General features: G+C 39.6%; 1 protein-coding gene across 1 annotated transcript in view; it reads left to right on the top strand.

Annotated features, from left to right (window-relative positions):
• Ndufaf2 (NADH:ubiquinone oxidoreductase complex assembly factor 2) overlaps positions 1-22954 on the top strand; it is a 113605-nt gene that overhangs the window by 1144 nt on the left and 89507 nt on the right. The window lies entirely within an intron of this gene.

Below are 22954 nucleotides of genomic sequence, written 5' to 3'. Positions count from 1 at the left end.
TCAGAGGAGGACGTTTCCTGTAAGTGGAGTTAAGGGTGGTTGTTTAACCACCCTGTGGGAGATGAACCTGGGTCTTCTGTTAGAGCAGCAATCACTCTTAACCTCTGAGCCATGTCTCCAGACCCTGCTTAGCCCTTTTCTTTGCTTTTCTTTTTTGGGATTTTCGAGACAGGGTTTCTCTGTATAGCTTTGAGCCTTTCCTGGATCTCGCTCTGTAGACCAGGCTGGCCTCGAACTCACAAAGATCCGCCTGGCTCTGCCTCCCGAGTGCTGGGATTAAAGGCGTGCGCCTCCACCACTGCCCTGCATGCCCTTTTCTATAACTACCTTGGACTTTTTTTTTTTTTTTTTTTTTACCCATTGAGCGTTTAAATGTGCTGCCCCTGCTCCATGTACCTAGACAACCACTGATATGATTTCTTCCTTAACGAATTGATTGCATTTCTACAAGTTTTATAAGTGAAAAATACACTAACTCTTCAGGTTTCTTTCTGGGTTCTTAGGATCATTATTTTGAAATTCATCCTCCTGTGTACCAAAATTGTAACCCTATGCTAATGTTCCAGTATGTGGAATGTAATGTAGTTTGCTTATCCATTCACCCGTTCAGAAATCTTTGGATTATTACCAGTTTAAGGCCGTCACAAATGAATTGTTAACATCCATGTAGATAAGGCATTGTATAGATATAATGCTTTCAGTTCTCTTTTTAAAAGGTCTACAGGGAGAATGGCTGGACCAACCAGTAGGTGTATGCTTCACTTTATAACAAAGTGACCGTGGTGGTGCATGCCTTTAATCCCAGCACTCAGGGGGCAGAGGCAGGTGGATCTCTGTGAGTTCGAGGCCAGTCTGGTCTACAGAGACAGTTCCAGGACAGCCAGGGCTACACAGAGAAACACTACCTCAAAAGAAAAAAAAAAAAAAAAAAAGGAAGGGAGGGGAGGGAGGGAGGGAGGAAGGAAGGAAGGAAATAGACAAGGTGATGTTACCAAGCTAGATGTGGTGGCACACGCCTTTGATCCCAGTACTCTGGAGGCAGAGACAAGCAGATCTCTGAGTTTGAGGCCAGCCTGGTCTACAGAGCAAGTTCTAGGGTGGCCAGGGACACACGGAGTCTCAAGAAACAAACAAATGAAATAATGATATCATCTTATATCCCCACCAGCAATGCTGGAAGGTTCATGTCTCTTCTTGTTAGCCAATTAGTTGGTACATAGTGATAGCTCAGTTTTTTCTTTATGTTCATTTTACTACTAATAAATTGTTTTGTTAGTTTTCAAGGACTAAGGAAATGTCCTATTATGTTACATTTGTTCAGCAGATATAAGGATCTGAGTTTGAATCCCTAGCACCTACATAAAAAGCTAGACATGGCCGTGAGTAAGCTAGACATGGCCATGTGTAAGCCAGACATTCTGTGTATACCTGACAACCCCAGCATTTTGGGAAAAGACAGGTAGCTCTTGAGGAATGGGTGGTGGATGGTCAGGCATCCTAGCCAGTAGGCAAGTTTCCAACTCAGAGTCTCAAGGTAATAAGGTAGAGAATATAAAGACCTGCCATTCAGCTCTGGCCTCCACATGTGTGTGCACAGATGTGTATACTGCCACACTCAGGTGAGTATAATGCACACAGCACTCACACACAGCACAAACTTTCTCTTCAGATTCAAATGCTATAAATTGGTACATAGTTCACATTTTGACCTGTCAGAGATTCATCTGACTTCATCCCAATCAGGAGGCAGAGCAGGTTACTACCTTCAATATCTCCTACATGCTAACCCTCAGAAGTTATTCTTTCAGTCCGTAACCTTGGTAACAGATTATTATATCAATTATTGTTTTGTCTTTTTGAGATATTACACAGAGTCATACTGTATGTACCTTTTTGAAAATGGCACCTTCTATTCTTCATCATAATGCTTTTGAGAGTCATTGTATGTATCAGTGTTTTTTTTTAAATATATATATATATATATATATATATATATATATATATATATATATATAAAATTGTTGCATAATAGTCCATGCCAAGGATATACTGTAGTTTGTAAATTTACCCACTGAAGGCCATTTGGGCTGCTGCCAGCTCTTGGTGCTCATGGATAGAATTGCCATAAACATTCATGTATGGGTTTTACATGCGCTTTAGTTTTCATTTCCCCAGAGGCACGGCTGATTTTCAGCCTTTTTTTATCACTTAATTTCCATACAAGCTTGGTAGCTCCAACTTGCTCTGTAAAATGTAAATAAAAAAATGCGTACCTGGCATCACAAGACATTTTTGGAACTCAAGAGAAATAAATTAGATAGTGTCTTCTTAAGAGAGTGAGATTTGATGTCACAGTCTACTTGAGTTGAATTTGGACTTAATTCTTTGATTTCTTTTATCTCTTGCAATTTTCAGGATAGGGAGTGTGCATGTATTTTATTTGTTTAGAAGTTTATTCTGTTTGATATTATGAAGGGTACTTTTTTGTTGTTTTGTTTGTTAGTTTGTTTTCTTTGAAGCAGCCTCCCTATGTAGTTTTTGCTGGCCTGGAATTCACTGTGTAAATCAGCCTGGCCATGAACTCAAAAGAGATCCACCTGTTTATTGTTGGTTGTTTTGCTCTTTTGAGGGGCCCTGCCACCCAGCTCCCAAATAAATCATATGTGGAGGCTTATTCTTAATTATAAATACCTGGCCTTAGCTTGGCTTGTTGCTAGCCAGCTTTACTTAAATTATCCCATCTAGCTTTTGCCTTTGAGCTTTTACCCATCTCTATTTCTCCCTCCACTTTGTGGGCTTGGGGGTTCGAACTCAGGTTGTCAGCCTTGGAAGCAAGTACCTTTGCTTTTGATTGGAAGCTCCTAACAGCCTTTTTTCCTCCCCCACTCTGCATTGCCAGTGTCTGGCATTGGCATGTTCCCCATTTTCTCCCACTTACTCTCTAGTGATCTTTGGTTTTACTGTCTTTGTAGTTTTACCCCTTCAAGATACCGTAGAGCTGTGACTATATGGTATGGAGCCTTTTTAGACGGGTTTTTCACTTAATATGCTTTTGCATTGTTTCCTTTGTGTGTGACACAGTGCTTCTCTTTCTTCCTCTCTTCTTTCTGTTGATTATATGTTGAAATATGTTGACTGACTTTTTAACATTAGTAGATTTTATTTTTTTATGTATTTAATTTTAAGTTTTGGTGGTGTTAGATTTTATTTATATTTATTTTATGTGTTCCGGTGTTTTGCCTGTTTGTATGTCTGTGCACCATGTGCATGCAATGTCTGAGGAGGCCAAATGCAGGTGTCAGGTCTTCTGGAGCTGAAGTTATGAACTGCCATTTGGGTGCTGGGAGCTGAACATCAATCCTCTGGCAGAACAGCAGTACTGAGCTATCTCTCTACCCATTTTCATTTCTTTACAGTTCTCTCTCTCTCTCTCTCTTTCCCCCTCCTCCTCTCTCTCTCTCTCTCTCTCTCTCTCTCTCTCTCTCTCTCTCTCTCTCTCTCTCTCTCTCTGTGTGTGTGTGTGTGTGAGTGCCACTAGTATATGGGTGCCCACAGAAGCCAAAAGGGGCCATAGGATCCTCTGGAGCTAGAGTTAAAGGAGGCTGTTAGAGGCCGGTGTTACAGATCTAAGTGAAGTTAATCTATTGATGGAACTTTGATCCAATTTCTAGCATAGCTAAGGCCTCTTTTATTTATAAATTGAGTAGGATTTCGGGAGATAATGAGGTAAACATGAATCAATGGTTTTATTCATTTGAATTTTACACATTTATATTAGAACACACATTAGAAATACACCTTCCATTTCTCAGTGTCCCATAACCTCCAGTCTTTGCCCTGTCATTTTTGCGAGCTTAGTTTAACCAGAGTTACCATTCTTTCATATTTACTGTCTTCACAACCACCAGCTAGGAAATATTCTCATTTTAAACATAGGGCTATCCTTTGCTTTCTCCACATTTATCTGAGCTTCCTGTGTCTGCTGGGGTATAGAGTGGGTGCCACAAAAACCATATTAAATAAATTATCTCCTGGCCCATAGTTCTAAGTCAGAACAAAACAAACCACATAGATGGGAGAACTAGCTCAAACAATCTTAAAATATAATTCAATAAATGAGTCAAATTAGCCTTGGGGGAATCAGTGTTTTTACCAGAAATAAGAGTGCCTATCCATGGTGTAGCCACCCTTAGTGTGGGTCAAGTGCCTTTAAGACCTGCTAAATTGAGTTGTATTACATCATCAAATTTCTGTGTGCACACTTAGCCTTACAGTTTCCCATTAGATTCATTATCTAATTCAAAACCTGCATCATTCCCTGTTATGTGTATAATAAAGATGCATTGGAGATCTCGGCCCATTCTCTTGTATTATTTAATGGATTAGCATTAATAGGAACAGTTTCGGAGAACCTAAAAAGTGAACAACCAGAACTGAAAGTCTAGTTTCTTTTTTTTAGTAAATAATTGGAAGGTGGTAATGCAGTTCTCTGCAATGTGGAACTTGACTCCTCAGCGTTTACTACAAATGAAAATATTTCAGTTCTTCCAGCAGATGGCAGCATTGTTCCAAAAATCAAGGTTGACAGTTCTTTGCTTTTTACTTTATACTGATTTGAATGACTGCCTCCCACACAAGCCCACGTGGGATCAGAGTATTTCTTTCCCTAACCACCAGCAGCAACAACAACAAAACGTAATGAAAACAGAAATACACAAGATGGACAGAGAACAATGGACAATATGGCAGTAATAAATACTTCACTGTCAGTTTTCTTCCAAGATTTCTTTTGTTTGTTTGTTTGTTTTTTGGTTTGGTTGTTGTTGTTTGAGACAGGGTTTCTCTGTGTAGTTTTGGTGCCTGTCCTGGATCTCACTCTGTAGACCAAGCTGGCCTCGAACTCACAGAATGCTGTGATTAAAGGTATGCATCACTGCCGCCCGGTGTTTTCTTTCTTTTTTAAAAAATTGTGTCCTGAATTTCCCTCAGTTGTGTATGAAGTTCATACAATTCAATACTAATTGTATTTTGGCAAAAGGGGAAAGACCCACTGTTTGCCCTGTGGCTTTGAAATGAGATTAAGCAACTGAATCCTAATCCTGATTTTCCTGTCAGAGGAGTGTGAGATCTTTGAGCTGAAATGGAAACTAATTATAGTGATTGACAAACTGTGTCATATCTATTTTTCATTGAGGCCATAAGTATTTTCTGGAACTATGTTGCCAGCTGTGTCTTTGAGGGTTTCATAATTGCTTTACACTTGGACAGTAATGTCAGTGCCAGTAATGATCACAGTATCTAGTAAATACTGCGTGGTAGACTCACTTTGCAGCATTTGTCAGGGCATACTGTGTTCGTGGGGAAATTACAAGAATTAAGAAAAATGGCTTGGCTAAAGCCACTCAATTGTACTGTGTTTACCCAGAGCCCAGTTTCTCTGCCATTTTAACTCAGATAGATACTGTTTTCCTAACTTTCAAAGAGCTGCTCAGGCCAACAAGTCATTTCTGCTGCTGCTCAGGGCTAAGTGTAAGTTACTTTACCAGTTACAAAACTGCATTGATTACTGTTAGTAGTCACAGTGGAGTGATGTCTGGTACTGAGAAGTAGCTTCCGGCTTCATTATTCAGTTGTTAGAACTTTTTTTTTCTAGTCTAAGCTTTTCTCTAAATCCATTTTTGCAAAGTAGTGTGGGGAATATATACATTTAGAAAGTACCTTGTATGGATTTAAAAAAAAAATAGCTTGAATAATTGCCTGTTTTATCTTGTATTCCAGCTGGTTAATGGCTCCATCTTGTGGTCCGAATGACAAACTGCATTCTTTGCCTAAAATGCCAATTAAGTTTTTCCACCTTAGCCGAATACTTCACATAGAGTCATTTATACTGTCTTATTTATTAAGACATAAGTCTCATTAAACATATGTTGGTGTATCTGCATCTCTCTAGGGCTTTGCTCTGAAAACCATTCCCCCACTTTCTAATGTATTTTCTGTCTTTCTTCAGTGTTGGTTCCATCTTAAGGTGCCTTAAGCTCTAGAAACCATTTTTATAGTGATCTGCCTATGAGTAAATAGAACTCTTAAATACATGAATTTAGCTGCTCATGGATATACACAGCATTCAATAACTTTTTTCCCCCAAAAACAGGATTTCTCTGTGTAGTTTTAGTGCCTGTCCTGGATCTTGCTCTGTAGACCAGGCTGGCCTCAAACTCACAAAGATCCACCTGGCTCTGCCTCCTGAGTGCTGGGATTAAAAGCATGCACCACCACCACCCAGCTCAATAACTCTTAAAATATGTATATATAAGGAGTTTAATGAGGGTGATATTTGGGAGAAGTTTGTGATGAGAAGTGAAATGTAAAATCTTCAGGAAAATTAACTTCCTGATCACAACTGTAAGATGATTGCTAAAATCAGGAATGAATTAAGTATTGGTCTGTCTCGCCATCAGCTTTGCTTAGGTTTCTTTTGGAAAAATTGCATGTATCTGTGCTGTTCAAGGTTATCTTGACATATATGTGCATATTGTGTCTAATTAACAAATCATATTTGACATTTTTAAAAAGATATTTCAGAGATTCTATTTTTTAATGGAGTAAATTTTTTTACATTTTATTTATTTGAAAATTTCATCTATGAATATTGTGATTACATCATCTGACCCTCCCTTTTCCCCTTCCCTCTCCTGCCTTGCCATCCTCCTCCTTCTCAAGGAGGCCTCTCACTCTTTATTTTTGTGTACACACATACACACTCTTGCAGCCTGCTGAGCTTATTCAGTGTTGCTTGCATGTACATGTATTAGGGCTGACCATTTGGACCTGGACCATCACTTTTACAGAATGTGTTCCTTGAGAATCGCATGCTCATATACGATGGGAGATGAGCATCTCCCCTTACTCCCCTCTGTCCTGACACTCTTCTCCATTAGCACATAAAGTGACGGTGGTCACTGTGGCATCTTCGGACCTTGTTTGTGCTGCTGCTGCCCTCCCCTCCTGCCCTCCTCCCGTCCTCCCTCAGAGCCCTCCGTTTGCTTTCCTGGTGAGTGTATTCTGTTGCTCTCTTGCCCACTGCTCAGAACCTCTCTCTTCTCCTGGTACTCTTTCAGGCCTTTGATCTCTACCCACACTCACATCTATGCATAAAAATGAAAATCTGCGATTCCCTCTGAGAGAAAACACATGGTATTTGTCTTCTGAGTCCAGGTTACTTTGCTTGACACAGTTACTTCCATTTCCATCCATTTTCCTGCAAAATTCATTTTTCTTTACAGTTGAATAAAATACCATTGAACAAACATAGCATATTATCTTCACTCATTCATGTGTTGATGGCCATCCAAGCTGGTCCCATTTCCTGCCTATTGTTGAGTATGCAGCAATAAGCACAGAGTGTCTTTCCATGACTTAGAGCCCTTGGGGACATGCCCAGAAAATGCCCCCCATGTTTGTTGAGTAGTACTGATTCAGTTTATTTAAGAATTTAAGATTTATTTATTTTATGTATATGAGTGTTTTATGTGCCTATCTGTGTGTGCTGCATGTGTGCAGTACCTGAAGAGGCCAGAAGAGGGCATTGGATCCTCTGGAACTGGAGTTAAAGACAGTTGTGAGCTGCCATGTGGGTGGTGAGAATTGAACACCCGTCCTCTGGAAGAACAGCTGGTGCTCTCAATTGCTCTGCCTCTCCCCAGCACAGGACTCTGGGGTTTTGTTTGTTTGTTTGTTTTGTTTGTTTTTCTATAATCTTTTGACAAAGTTATGATAGCATAACATGACATCCATAAGTCACATGTCTCAGGAGAGTTGGAAGTGTTTTTTTGTTTTGTTTTGGTTTTTTTGCAAAATTGGAAGAAGTTATTTCTTCTGAACATTTACAATAATCTTTACTATATTCATTATTGTTTGAATTACTTTTCATATTTCTAGCCTGCTGCACTATCTTGACCATGCTCTTAATTAAAAATTGATAGTGTTCTTGTAATTCTATATTACTTTCTTAGACTTTGTGAAGCTATTTCTGGTATGTAGTATGATTTAGTATGTATTTACATTGTAGAATAACTAAGTTAAGGCAATGTGTATGTGGATGCATATAATTATTATTTTTCTTTTTTATTGTGAGAATACCTCAAATCCCAGAGCAAATGTTGGGTTTATAATGTGGTTTGGTTTTAGCCCGAGTCACCAAGCTGTGCAGAACACCATTTTGTCCGTCCTGTCAACCCCTCAACTCCCAGCATAACTCGCCAGCTCCTTATAAGCAACATTATTTTATATGTCTTTGAGTTAATCCTTTTTATACTTCACATATATGTGAGACTGTGTAGTATTTGTCTTTCTCTGCCTGTCTTATTTATTTTTCAAACATATTCTGATTGTTTGAATAGGTATGGCCCCCATAGACTTATGTGTTTGAATGTTTGGTCATAGGGAGTGGCAGTATTAGGAGGTATGGCCTTGTTGGAGGAAGTGTGTCACTGCAGGGGTGAGCTTTGAGGTCTCATATATGCTCAAGCTATACCTGAGGTGGGATAGTTCATTTCCTGTTGCCTGCAGATTAAGATGTAGATAGAGCTCTCAGCTCCCTCTCCACTACCATGTCTGCCTGCATGCTGCCATGCTTCTCACTATGATGATAATGGGCTAAACTCATAAAACTAAGCCAGCCCCAATTAAATGTTTTCCTTTATTAAGAGTTACTCTGGTCATGTGGTCATGGTGTCTCTTCGCAGCAATAGAAACCTTAAGATATTCTCCAAATCTATCATTTGGCTGGTTCCACTCCCTGCATAAGCTTACTGATGCAGCACCATCAACTGGGGACCAAGTGTTCAGAACCTAAGAGAGACATTTCTCATTCAAACCACCACATAAAATCCTTTGTTTATGATGTCCCAAATGGTAGAATTTATGACTCCCCTTTAAAATGCTGCACAATATTACATTATGTATATGCACCACATTTTCTTTATTCAGTATCTGTTGATGATGGACATTTAGGTTGAATAATACTGTGTAACAGGAATGCAGGTATATTGGTCAGCTTTGTGGCACTATCACAAAACATACAACACAGGCTGCTTATGAAGTAAAGAGAGGTTTATTTTACCTCATGGTTCTGGAGCTATAAGTCCTAGATTGGCCAGGCAGCCTCATTAGCTTGGCCCTCTACTGATGGAAGTTCATCATGGTAGGAGCATATATCAGACCAAGCAATCATATCTTAAGGCAGAAAAGTGTGGGATGTACCAATGGGGTCCTGTAGTCCCGTTCAAAGGCACACCAAAGGTGTGTGTGTGTGTGTGTGTGTGTGTGTGTGTGTGTGTGTGTGTGTGTATTTGATTTTTAGAGAAAGCTGTGTTGGGAGGTGACAGTTTGTATAATCACCATTATCTGAGGTTGCTGTTTTTGTTCTGTTTTTTGAAGTGAGGTAAGAAAAACAATTTAAGTATTCTTAGGATTTTTGTTTAAGCAGTTACAAAAGAAGCAAGATTGGAGAGGACAGACCACATCTTCAGTCTTAGGTTCCATTTGAGATTTTGATTAGACATCTAAAGAGAGATATCCAGAAAACTGTAAAAATAAGCCTGGAATTCAGAAGTCTGCTTTGGAATAGAGATTTGTGAGTTGCTGACAAGGACCAGAGCAGGTGGTTAAATTCAATTATAAATGGTGGCTTGATAGCAGTGCTACTTGTTAGTTCGAGTTGTGGCTGCTAAGACTGAAGATGATGGAAGGCTGGCTTGTTCTAAACGGACTTTGAGGACAGGATCTAATACCATGCCTTGAGTTTCCGTGTATCACTTTGTTCAGAACTGTGCCATTGACTTGTCCTTGGGAGACATGAGCAGACATCTCTCACTTCAGATATGGCACTAATGACAGAACAAAGACGTCCCCCTGTCCAAGTTGAGCTTGTTGAGTCATCAAGTTTAACTGGGCTTCCTTACAGGATTACAGATGTGTGGTTAACTTAGGGGCAGCCAATCCACTCAAGAGTCTCTCTCCTCAGCAACCATTAGCCACCTATATGTTTATTACCTTAATTAATACCATTAGTTAAAGGGATGTAGCCATGTCAAGTCTAGAGCATTTTATAACAGAAAGTGATAGTAAAGGGATCTACTTCTAAGTAAATAAAAATGCTAGTGGTTTTTAAGTGAGTAAGATCTTTTTAAAGGTGACATCACGAAGTATGAGTTCTGTCATTTTATTAAATTGACTTTTTGGTTTTAGTATAATCTCTCTTCTTGTTTTTGTTGTTTCCTTTTGGTCTCTTAAGACAGGGTCTCACTGCATAGCCCATGCTGGCCTGGAACTCCTTATATAGACTGGGCTGGTTTCAAACACACTCAGCTATTTACTTTAATTCAAGTATCTGATTCAGTGAACTTTCATTAGAATGTATGTGATTGTTTTAGCTTCTCTTAACCTGAAGTCAAAGCCCCTGGGTATGTGTGAATACTTTCTAGTCTTCATTTCCTTAAAACTTGCAAACTCTCCTCAGATGAGGTTTTCACAATCTTTCTGTTGTCCGCACCTCCGGTGGTGCCCGTGTGTCTAGCAGGCTCACTAACATTGAGGAGATGGACCTGGGAGGGAGACTTTGGCTCATCTTGCCTCGTTGCCTTGCTGGCAGGGTTTCTGCTGCCCTCTCTTGAGGCAGAATGTAGAGGAAAGCAGTCCCTTTGAGGGTGTGCACGCCCCAAGTCGTGTCCCTGGAGCCCACAGCATTTCCTTGGACCGTTGACATTCTTTTGTTCGGAGTCCTGGCAGTCTGTCCTTGAGACCGGGTTTTGTCGATTCAATCTCTGTATGTCCTTATAGACCATTGGGCCCACTCCAGCCTACTCATGGTCAGTCCTCATGTACATTCAAGTCAGAGATGCTGCGTCTTAGATGACTGATCTCCCTGGTAAATGTCACTTCTTGTGAGCTGTAAATAAATGCATCAATGCTGTTTAGTGTTGAGAACAATAGGGAGTTATGAACTTGGTAGAACAGGTCTTCCTGGGTTGGGATTTTAGCTACTAGGTGATTAATAAGAATGAAAGAGGGAAAAGAACAATTTTCTGTACTTTGTGGCGCTCTGTAAAGGTTAAGAACACATCATTTGTATTTATTCCTATGCCTGTTCATCCTTAAAGTGATCTGAAGATTAGTCTCCAGGAAGCTTCAAAAGCATCTCTGGGGGCTGGCTGGCTGGCTCAGTGACTGAAATGCTTGCAGCCAAAATGATGACTTGGGTTTGATACCTAGAACCCAGAGTCAAGGACAGAAGAGACTCCGGAGTTTTCCTCAGACCTCCACAAGTGTGCTGTGATGCATGTGTGTGTGCTCACGCACACACAGAAGAATAGATTAATTTACAATTTTTAAAAATGTTTGGATTTTACCCCTCACTTCCATTAGTCCATTGCTATGGACTAGTTCCTCAGTTCATAAACCTGGAGAACATAAGTGGCGTGCAGTGTATACACTCGCACAACTTGCAGTAAAGCGTTTACTACACAGACCTAAATACAAGAGAGCTTGTTTCATGTGGGCTGGATGAGCGGTGTGAAGGTGCTAGTGCCAGTTGTGGGTGTCCATGCTTATGTGGTAAGCTGCTTCTTGGTCTGTTGCTCTAAGTTTGTTGACTATTGCCTATGGTGGTCCTGAAAACAGAAACTTGTGCCTTTTTTGGATTGCCTTTCCTTCTTTTACTATTTTTCTCCTTCAGGCAATGGCGACCGAAGAGAAAGAGATTAGAAATTCTACTGCAGGGCTGTAGAAGCGTATGTTGGAGTGCCTGAGATTGATTGGTGATACCCAAAGGAACTTCCATTTTCCTCCATGTCAGCTCTAGGAAGAGGGTGCTGAAAATCAGTCAGCCCAGAGTATCACACCTGGAAAAGGTGTAACTCGGGTTACAGGTATGATGGCTGTTTGGAAAGTGTGTAGCCAAGCTGATGGGAAGTCTTTGATCTCAGTAGGATTTCAAATCTAGACCCTAAAACGTGTGAGCACTTGGAGAAATAGTCAGGTTAAGTAGATAACCACAGACTAGAACTGAAAGTTCAGAAATCTTACTACAGGAATGCCAGGACTGTTGACTGGGGAAAGAATACTCTTCGACAAATGTTACTGAGATACCACTGCAAAAGAATAAAGCTGCAAAAATGAACAGCATATGCAGGATGGATCAACTATTCACACAGGAGTTAAGCTTATAAAACATCTCAAAGTAGCACTTGCAGGTAACCCTCCATAGGCTTGGGCTTGCCAGGGCATACTTAGACAGAATTCCTAAAGCACAAACAACAGTAACTCAGACCTCATCGACATTACAAACCCATATTCATTGACGACATTGTCAGGAAAGTGAAAAGACAGCCTATAGAATGGGAGAAAATACTGGAAAATCATATAGTGTGTTTAGTATCAAAAGTTAGAACTTATGTAACTCAGTGATGGAAAGACTAATGACAAGAAAGAAAAAAAAAGCCATGGATGTCAATAGACCTTTCTAGTTGATACACAAATGGCTCACAAGCACATGGAAACATGGTGGTCTTTCATCCTTGACGAAGAAGAAATCAAGGAGTTTACAACCACTATGATTTCAGAGAGGCCGAGAAGCAAATCAGGCCTGGAGGCCCAGGCCTGTAATCCAGCCATTTGGGAGACTGAAGCAGGAGGGTTACAGTCTTAGGCCTCCCAGGGCTTCAAAGTTCAAGGCAAGCCTGGGTTACCTAGGAAGACCTTGCCTTGAACCAGTCACTAGTTAATGATAATAGCAATAATGATTAATTAGTGATAATAATAATAAAACAAAGGGCTAGGTGATGGGAATGTGGCTGGGTTGTAGAATGCTTGTCTGGCATATGCCAGGCTCTAGGTTCAAGCCCCAGTATTGAAAGAAAAGAAAATGGTGACTAGAGCATAGGAAATGAGAGTTCTCTATGATACTGGTGGGAAGTGATGATGGTGTACTGCTGGGGAGGTTAGTGGGCCCTCAGGGAGTCCAGCATGAAATCCCACACAAGTCAGTTCTATAACTGGATTTGTATCCAGACGGAAAGTATACTCAAGCAAATGCCTTAAAACAGTGTTAATAGCTCCAGCATTCACAGAAGCCAAAATGGAGAAGCATCCCAAGTGTCCATCAACGGAAGAATGGATATACAAGATGTAATATGGCGTGTGTGTGTGTGTGTGTGTGTGTGTGTGTGTGTGTGTGTGTGTGTGTAATGCAGCATACTGAGGCATGAGAAGGAATGAAGTGTTGATTTGTGCATGCTGCAGTGTGGATGAACCAGTGAGTGTCCTGTGCAAAGTGAAAGAAACCAAACAGATTCACACTGTATGATTCATTTATATAAAGTAGCAGCGTAGATAAATACACTTAGACAGAATGTACCACTGGAACTACAGGGAACTGTGGGGCTGGAAGTGGTCGCTTACAACTATGGTGTGTTTTTCTTTTGGGATGACAAAACTACTTTGGAACTAGGTAAGGGAGGGATTGCACTGTGAGTGCACTTTTTACCCCTGGATTTTCCACTTCAAAATAGTAAAATTTATGTTATGTGAATTTTACCTCAATTAAATATAATAAATCAACCTGTAATTCCAGCTGCATGGGATCCAGTATCCCCTTCTGCCCTCCAAGGACACTACACTCAAGACACAATCCCACACTCAAGACACAATCCCACACACAGACACACTTATATGCACATAAAAAAAAGAAACAAAATAATATATGAGTAGAAGTTCTAGCAATGTGGCATGGCCATCTAAACCAGATCAAGACAGGAATAGATGGGATGGGCAGTGAATTTAAGAATGCATACTATTTTCTAGTAAGACTTGTATAATAGATGATTTTAGATACTAGATTAGGCCTAAAAAAATGGTAAATTCCAATCCCACTTGACACACTAAAAAAAAAAAAAAAATTAAAAAAAAAAGTGAATAGTAAAGTTGTATTAACAGGTGAATAATGCTGTTCATATTAGTATTTATACTATGTGTTTTGGAAAATTATGCTGTGGAATATCATTTTCTTGACCTATTTAGCCAAAGTTCTTTAAATATTAAATGTTCTGGGGCTGGAAAGATGGCCCAGCAGTTAATATCACTTGCTGTTTTACCAGAGGACCTGGGTTTGATTCCCAGCACCTATGTAGTGGCCCCCAGCCAACTAGAACTCCAGTTTCAGGGGTTCTGATCCCTCTTCTGGCCTCTGCTGGCACCAGGCACACATCTAGAGCATAGACATATATCCAATCAAATCACCCATACACATAGAAAATAAAAATAGAAATGTAATGTCTTACTAATATAGTTTACTTATTGTAAATTTTTGCCTTCTATAACAGAAAAGATGATAATGTTTAGAATTCTAGAAGAATTTTCTTTTTTTGGTTTAGAATTCATATAATAATTTTTGGCAGACTAAATACAAATGTTAGAGGACAGAAAAAAAGGAAAAATTAAAATATAGTTATAATTGCTTGCTTGCTAAGGAGTATAATAAAACTTTTTGAAGAATCTGTGCTTATATAACTTGTCAGCATTAAAAATTTGCAAATCTTCACAAAGCCGAGCAAGAGAAGTAAAAGTCCCTTTCAGTGGGATGCATGTGGATTTAATGATAACTGTGTGCTACATGGTTCCATTACCGGCACTGGGCATTTTGCTGTCACATTTGAGATGTTAAGAGAGGGAAGCTCAGCCCCTTGGTCTCATCCACCTCCAAGTACTAACCATTCAGCACTTTCTAAGTGGTGCTAAGTAAAGCTAATGCTTTACTTGTAAATTGCCTTAATTTTTGTTTAATGTTAATAACTGTAGATAGGAAGTCATACAGATATTAAAGTAAAATCTTAGGTATGCTTCCCTAATGATAATAAAAAGTAAGAGTCAAACTTAGGGATGGCAAGATGGCTCAACTGGGAAAGGCATTTTCTGCTAGCCTGATGACCCAGGCCTGGATTTGATCCCTGCGACCCACACTGTAGAAAGAGAACCAACTCCTACAAGTTATCACCTGACCTCTACACACATGCCATGGCATGATGCAAAAGAATGTGTGTGCTCATACACAATTTAAAATAAATAAATAAATGTAAAATGTAAGTAGAAAGGCCAAACTTACTGAAATGAAAGCACAGTGCTTCCTTGGATGACCCTTTGACCCTCCATCAGGGACTGGGGAGATGGGATAGGAGAAATAGTTAGAAAGTAATTGGGAATGGGAAGCCCAAGTTGGCTTCCCAGTGTGGGGAACTGGGACTTCTGTGTACATCATCAACCTGTCAGTCGCAGCTTTTCACGTGGCTCTTTGATGGCTCATCCATCAGCTTCCTCTGACATCCCATGACCCATGACTCTGGAGAAGGAGCATCTAGCGTACGTAGAAGTTTGCAGAATAGTGTGTTTTAGGTCATATATCAATAAGATGCCCGGTCATGTTAACAGAAGACTGATTGCAGCCAGCAAGGGAGGTGCTGGAAGTCAAGAACAAGGATAGAAACAGCACAGCATGAGTTTAAATAGAGCTTTGGAAGGAGGCAGAGGGACAGCGTGTGACTTCTGGTCCACTTCTTTCTCTCATTCTTCTGTGAGTCATTACGTGTCACACTATGGCCTTTTTCTAATGACAGACTCTCTTTGGGCATCCAGCCACCACATGATGCTCTTCTAAAGGTTCTATTCTTATTCTCCTTCCTTGGCAGAAACATCCCCGGGGAAAAAGCCAATGTGGGCTCCCCATTCCCAATTACTTTCTAACTATTTCTCCTATCCCATCTCCCCAGCTATTCCCCTCAAGGCTTTTCTCTCTCTAATAAGTCCAGATGGGCCCACCCTCCTTATACTTTTGCTTTTACATTACATTTGTCTTCCTATGTATTTAATGAGCTCTTCCCCACTCTACAATTGCCTGCATTTAAAAATGATTGCAAGAAAGTAAAGGAGGATTTGCAACAGTTCCCTGTGCAACTTTTATTTCTAAAATAAATACTACTTATAAATACCATCATGAAGCTTGTGAATCAGCATTCCAGACTTGTAATTGTGCCCATGTGCTGTCTGCTTTCCATTAATATCTGGTGGCATTTCATTGAACATATTTTTCTCACCTGTGCTGTTCTAACAGTCGGGTAGGCAGACTATTGGTCTCATGGTAGTGAATCCTTATTAAATATAGTTTGGTTGGAAGCTATGTGTGATAAATATTCTATCTCTTTAGATATTAAAGCTTATTACATTGTGATGAATGATTTAATAAATAAAAGGCAGTCAGACTTTCTGTTACCACTGCAAAGTCTTATATAAGAGACATATTTTTTTTCCCTTTGTATTTTTCTCTTTTAGACACTAACCTCAGGACTTGGCATCTCAGGCGTCATCTATAGGCCCTGGTCAGACCATCCTGTAACGTCTCTCTTTGGGACAGGACCATTACTGGTCCAGTGCCAGCTCAGGTTATCTCTAAAAACGAAACAAAATGGCAAACCCTGCTTGCTTTGTTTGCCCTTGAAAATCTTGATTCTCTCCAGCTGGGTTAAGACATGGAGGAAATGCTGCCGGGGAGGTGGAGCGGATGTGTAGGATGGTGGGAGCCTTGGCAGTGGATCAGCTCCGGCAGTGGACAGGGTGGGCTAGGAGAGGGCCAGAGCAGTGCCGCCGCTGTCCCTTTGCCAGCTCATTCCTTTAGTCCATCCTCCCAGGGTCGCCTAACTTAGGTCACCACAGCCTTTTCATTCCTTGCTCTGTGAGACCTTTGTAGTCCTCGCTTAAGATCAGGAATGTGGTTTTGTTTAATATCCGACGCACTCATCTGTTGGATTAGGGGAGGATGACATTCACCCCTAGTCCTTTAGGATCTTAAGAATATTATTGCGTATTCATTCTGGTTTAAGATTATGAAAATGTGGCTTTGTGTTTCAAAATCTATCACGGTTTAATCAGTGCAGAAGTTCAAGGGCATTGGAAAAAGGAGACTTTATGGTTCCTTTTTCCTCTCAGCATGACTAACTTCCAATCCAGTGAAGTGTTGCTTTGGCTTTTCTTACCCAAATGGTGCACTTCTCTGACTCACTTCAGTAGTTGCCCATTTCCCCTTTCAGAAATGTCTGTTCTCTCACCAGGACACTTAAACACTGTGCAGATGTACAGTTGGATACAACGATGCCAATATAATATATGCACTGTTCAATAATTTATTTTGTATCTGGAGTGATGCATCTGTTTCCTTCTTGTGGGAGGGGGTTTGAGCTTCGTTTTCAATGTCATTTTAGGTACTGGTCCAATTCTTCCATCCAGTTAACCAAAAATGAAAATTTCCATCTGTTCAATTGCCATTCAGAGGAATGTTTTATCTCTGAAGCACATTATGACAACTAAAATTGACAGCATAATCAGTCTGAGGTTTTTTTTTTTCTTTCATTCCTCTTCATAGTCTCTTGAGCTTTAACAAGAAAGGAGTCCTTTTTTTTTTTTTTTTTTTTTTTTTTTTTTAATAGCTGCCCAAGATTTAGGGAGCTGACTTTCTTCTCTCCGGTAGCTATTGACCAGCAGAGCATGAATGACTGCTGTCCACTATTCAGTGCTTCATTGTAGTTTTTCTGTCTATTAGTAACCCTACTTGTTAGCTAAATGCTATTAACAGAACAATGCAAACTTAGAGCCCGTTTCTTAAGAGTAAGTGTCTGCCGGTACTATGTGTATTCCATCGCACACCCAGGTTCTCTCCAGCTGGAAGGTATAGTTACAGGCTGGTCTTTATTGATTAGTATGTACTTTAAAAAAAAAAAAAAATCTAACCAAGGAAATCTTTGTAATATACTTCCTATAATTTTTTTCTAACTTTTAAAGACTTAGAAATATTGTTTCAAATAGCTTCATTGCTGAAATAACAGGAATGATTCTTTTTTTTCATACTGTTAACATTCTAATTTAAATTAACCAGTTAATGGAAAAATATTTAGGTGTAATGAATAAAATATAGTTCTAGGTACCAGATGCAGAGCTAAATCACTGGAGGAGCAGCAGGATGAGGATAAAATACCTGGGCTTGTGATGATTTCCTAATACGCTATAAACACCAATACATGGGGACCAGCTGTGCTGAACCCTAGAGAACAGTTGCTCTAGATAGCTGATTTTTTTAAATGTCTATACTTTAATAAATACCTCTGTACTCTTTCTTGTGTTCTCAAGGAAATTTGATGCTTTGTATAGTAATGATTAGCACTTTGCTGTCCTACACAATATTTGCACCACAGCCCTTTGAAATGTGTTGAGGTCTCTGCATTTGCAAGGTTGTACACATTCAGTTTGTCTTTTGTTCTCCCTTTCCCATATTATTGGCTCGTAGCTTTCCCATTGCCTACCTAATGTTCATGCACCTTTATGTAGCAACTATGATATCCTGGGGATGAAATCAATGAGTTAGAGTACTATATTGCAATTATAAATTGTGCTAACCAATGGGAAACATACTGCTTTAAAACTGTAGGAGTTAATGCTTTCTTAGGATATAAAAGCCTGGTAGAACAGATAACCTGCTGTAGGCTATTCAATATATGGAGCATTTTAGCAGCTTGATTGGGAAACCTGTTGGAATATCCTATAAAAGGATAAAGAGCACTCTTGAACACTAAACATTACCACTGAAGGATTCCAGCTTTGTATTAGATTTTTTTTTTGTAATAACATGAAATATTTGTATAGTTTATGATAGGTTGAGTAAATTTAAATGTCCTTTCTTTAGGATCTTAGGACCTGAAAAATTTGGTAATTAAAATGGTAAGTAAGAATGTCTCATTACTTATCAGTCCCGTGAATGAACAGGTTTGCGGGGTGGGGTAGAAATAATACTAAAGATATAGTCATGTACATTAAGAGTAGTACAATCTATTACCATCCCCGTCCTCTATTTCCTTTGTTGTAAATTCATTTTAACTACTCTCCTTAACAACCTAGAAGAACAGAGAAGTTGTGAGAAAGAGAAGGAGGGCTGGGGGGCAGAGCTTGGCTGGAGGACATGGAGGGTAGCTGGAGGGAGGGTGGGAGGGAAGGAAGACACACTCTGGAATAGTGGTCATTTCTAGAGGGTGGGAACGAATTGCTGTAGAATTTTGAAGTTGTGTTCTGTTTCTTTCATTAGTTCTGGGGAAGACATAAACAAAAACAAGCTGTGGCTCTTGAAATCAGAGCAGGAATTGTCTTAAGATGGAAAAATGGTAGGCAGGATTGGGAAGGCACTCTGGAAAGATAGAGTGGTAGGAATTGCCTTTGTCCTTTTAGGTACTCACATACTGTTTCTGTTACTCTGATACCTAAAAGTATAAGGCTTGAAATCTAACCTGTTACTTTATTCACTAAGCACATATTAATGGTATATTTTACATAAAGCAGTGTAGGATGAGGAGGAAACAGAAATAAAGCAGATTCAGTCCTGACTTTGCCAGCAGTCTAGGATTAGAAGCCAAGTTTGAATCCTAGCTCAAGCACTCAGTAATTCTTTGATTCATCCACACACATTTATTGAATGCATACAATACACTCAATTTTTTTTATGGTAAGTGATACTCGACTTTGGCAAATAAAATATAAAAGGTATATGCTCTATCATTCTCCTTTTAGAAAACATCGTTGAGCAATAAACAGTTTACTATCAGATAAAGAAAATATATGAATGCTATGGATCTATGAAACAGATAGAGGAACTTGTGGGTTCTACAAGATAGGGAGAGGAACATGTGGGTTCTACAAGATAGCGAGAGGACCATGTGGGTTCTACAAGACAGGGAGAGGAACATGTGGGTTCTATGAGATAGGGAGAGGAACGTGTGGGTTCTACAAGATAGACAGGGAGAGGAACGTGTGGGTTCTACAAGATAGGGAGGAACGTGTGGGTTCTATAAGATAGATAAATAGATAGGGAGAAGAACATGTGGGTTCTACAAGATAGGGAGGAACATGTGGGTTCTATAAGATAGATAGGGAGAGGAACATGTGGGTTCTACAAGATAAGGAGAGGAACATGTGGGTTCTATGAGATAGATAGGGAGAGGAACGAGTGAGTTCTACAAGATAGGGCAAGGAACATGTGGGTTTTATGAGATAGGGAGAGGAACGTGTGGATTCTATGAGATAGGGAGAGGAACAAGTGGGTACCACAAGATTAGATAGGGAGAGAAATGAGTGTGTTGTGCATTTAGCTGAATGATAAGAAAAGGCCTAAATGCAGGAATGGCTTTCTGTTTCTAGAAGGAAGGCTTGTAGCGAACAAAGAAGAGAGTAACATGAAGTAAGATCAGCTACTGTCTGATATCAGCCCAAGCAAGGCTTGCTGTTATGGTACAGAGTTTGATTTTTATTCAAAATATGTTTGGAAGCTCTTGAAAGATTTTAAGTAGAATAGTTACATGATCTGACTTCCTATTTGACCTTTTGATTTTTTAAAAAATAGCCTTTTTGTCCTATTCATTTTGGAAAAATTGATGTCCAAAATGGAAGTTAGTTATGCCATATTACATTTTTGCTTAACTAAAAGTTTGAAACAAAACTGATGTTTGCTAGTAACCTTGGTGTTGACAGTACCTTCATTAGACCCAGTGTGCCTTGAAGAAAGATTAAAAATCATACTCATCTTTGTTTTGTTTTGTTTTGTTTTTTTGAGCTGAGGATCAAACCCAGGGCCTTGCACTTGCTAGGCAAGTGCTCTACCACTGAGCTAAATCCCCAACCCAAATCCTAGACTGATAACTGGCACTTATTAGGTGAATAATGTTTTGCCTGAGGAGACTATATAGGGACTGTGTGATCATATAAAGAGCTTTTTAGATCAAAGACTCATCCCTAAGATGTTAAAGCTTTTCTGAGATAATGGGTTATCCAGAGCACTGAATGCAAAATAGTCTAGTTTAGTCCCTAGGCTCCCTCAATAGATACTGGCAAGCTAGATTCTGTATGGTTATAAAATATATTTTTCCCTATAGTAAGACTTGTTTATTTATTTTTGATATAGGGTCTTGCTATGTAGCCCAGGCTGGCTTCAAACTCATGCTCCTCATGCCCCCATCTCCTGTATCGGGATTGTAAGCATGTACATACACCTGGCGCTCTCTCTCTCTCTCTCTCTCTCTCTCTCTCTCTCTATCTCTATATATATATATATATATATATATATATATATATATATATATATATATATACTTATTTTAAGTTAGAAGTTGTGGTTTGAAAGAAAATGGCCCCCAAAGGGAGTGTGGCTTTGTTAGAGTGGGTGTGGTGTGGCCTTGTTGGAGTAAGTGTGTCACTGTGGAGCTGGACTTTGAGGTCTCATAGACACTTAAGCCACCCCCAGTGTCTCAGATCACTTCCAGTTGCCTATGAGTCAAGATTAAGAACTCTCAGCTCCTTCTCCAGCACCATGTCTGCCTACACATCACCATGTCTCACTATGATGATAATGGACTAAACCATTGAAAATGTAAGCCACCCCAATTAAATGTTTTTCTTTATAAGAGTTGCTGTGGTCATGGTGTCTCTCCACAGCAAAAGAAACTCCAACTAAAACAGAAGTTATATTAAAACCTGACTTATCATTCTTATAAAAGTGTCTAATGAATGTGTTATTGTCTTGTTAGTTAATATCTTAAATGAAACTTGATTTTTCTCTTTGTTTAAACTCAGTAATCATGTGACTTACTAGAATATCTAAAAATTCAGTAATGCTAAATCTCTGCTTTTGAAAAAAGCTGTCAATCAGTATTTAGTGCTTAAGAAACTCATAATAGCATCTCTCAAGCCTTGATAATTACTAAGAGTAGTCTTTAAAAAGATTGATAGGGGCTGAAGACAGAGCTTAGTGGTTAAGAGCATTGACTATTCTTAGATAGGACCCAGTTTCAATTCCCAGCACCCACATGGCAGCTTACAACCATCTGTACCTCCACTTCCAGGGGATCCAACTCCCTCTTCTGGCTATTCTGGGCAGCAGGTGCATAGACATATATTCAGACAAAACACCCATATACATAAAATTTTATAGTTACTTTAAAAAACATTAAAATATTTTACAAATTGTAAATATTAAAAAAGAGTGGGTGACAAACAAGTGCATATGGATACCAAAGTCATATCTGTATGCATATTCTTTGGTGTAATACCTAAAATTTGTATGGAATTTTACAACAGTTCATTCAAACATTTTTGCTTCTTGTTATTCAAATCATCCTCTCGAGGTTTTCAAAATTGTATGAATTTGCTCAGCTTCAGTTCCATCATTCCTGGAGCATTGTGACTGGTGAGCGGATGAGTATAAAAAGCCGGTGTGGAGTAGTGATGGTCGTCAGCATTGTTATTTCATCAGCTGTGTGAGCATGCACTGGCTGGTCAGGTGGCCAGGATGTGAGTGAGCTGGGAGCTAACAAAGGCCCTTGCATTCCAAGGCTCATGGTTTCCCCACTGCTTCCTTATCCATTGTGAAAGAGCATATTAAACTCTAGGACAATGACATGAACTAGGGCCTTGGGAAGTGGTGTAGGAGCCAATGCTTTTTATGAAATGCCTTCCTTGTCTCGCTCATCAGTTTTTCCTTTTTCTTTTCCTGCGTCTTCTGTTGTGGTTTCCTTTCCCTGCCATTTGTGTCTTGCATATTCTTGCTTCCAGGGCTGCTATAGAACCTTGCCCTGGCCTTTGCTGCCGGCCTGTGCCTCTTGTCATCCTGGCTTTTAGTCCCTCCCTATGTTTAGTTCAGAGCATACTGATGTTTTCAGGTTTCTTTTCATTATTTATTCATTTATTTGTCTTTGAGGCAGGCTTCTTGCTTTGTAGCTTAGACAGCCCTGGAATGGCCCTACTTCAGCAAGCTAAGTGCCCCACAACTGGTTCTCTGGCTCCATCTGCTTTTCCTACTTTTAGGTGTTAGAAGCTAAAA

Source organism: Onychomys torridus, chromosome 15, assembly GCF_903995425.1.
Source record: "Onychomys torridus chromosome 15, mOncTor1.1, whole genome shotgun sequence".
Classification (NCBI taxonomy): Eukaryota; Metazoa; Chordata; class Mammalia; order Rodentia; family Cricetidae; genus Onychomys; species Onychomys torridus.
Note: the sequence above shows the minus strand (reverse complement) of the source record. Positions and strands in the feature narration are given on the sequence as shown.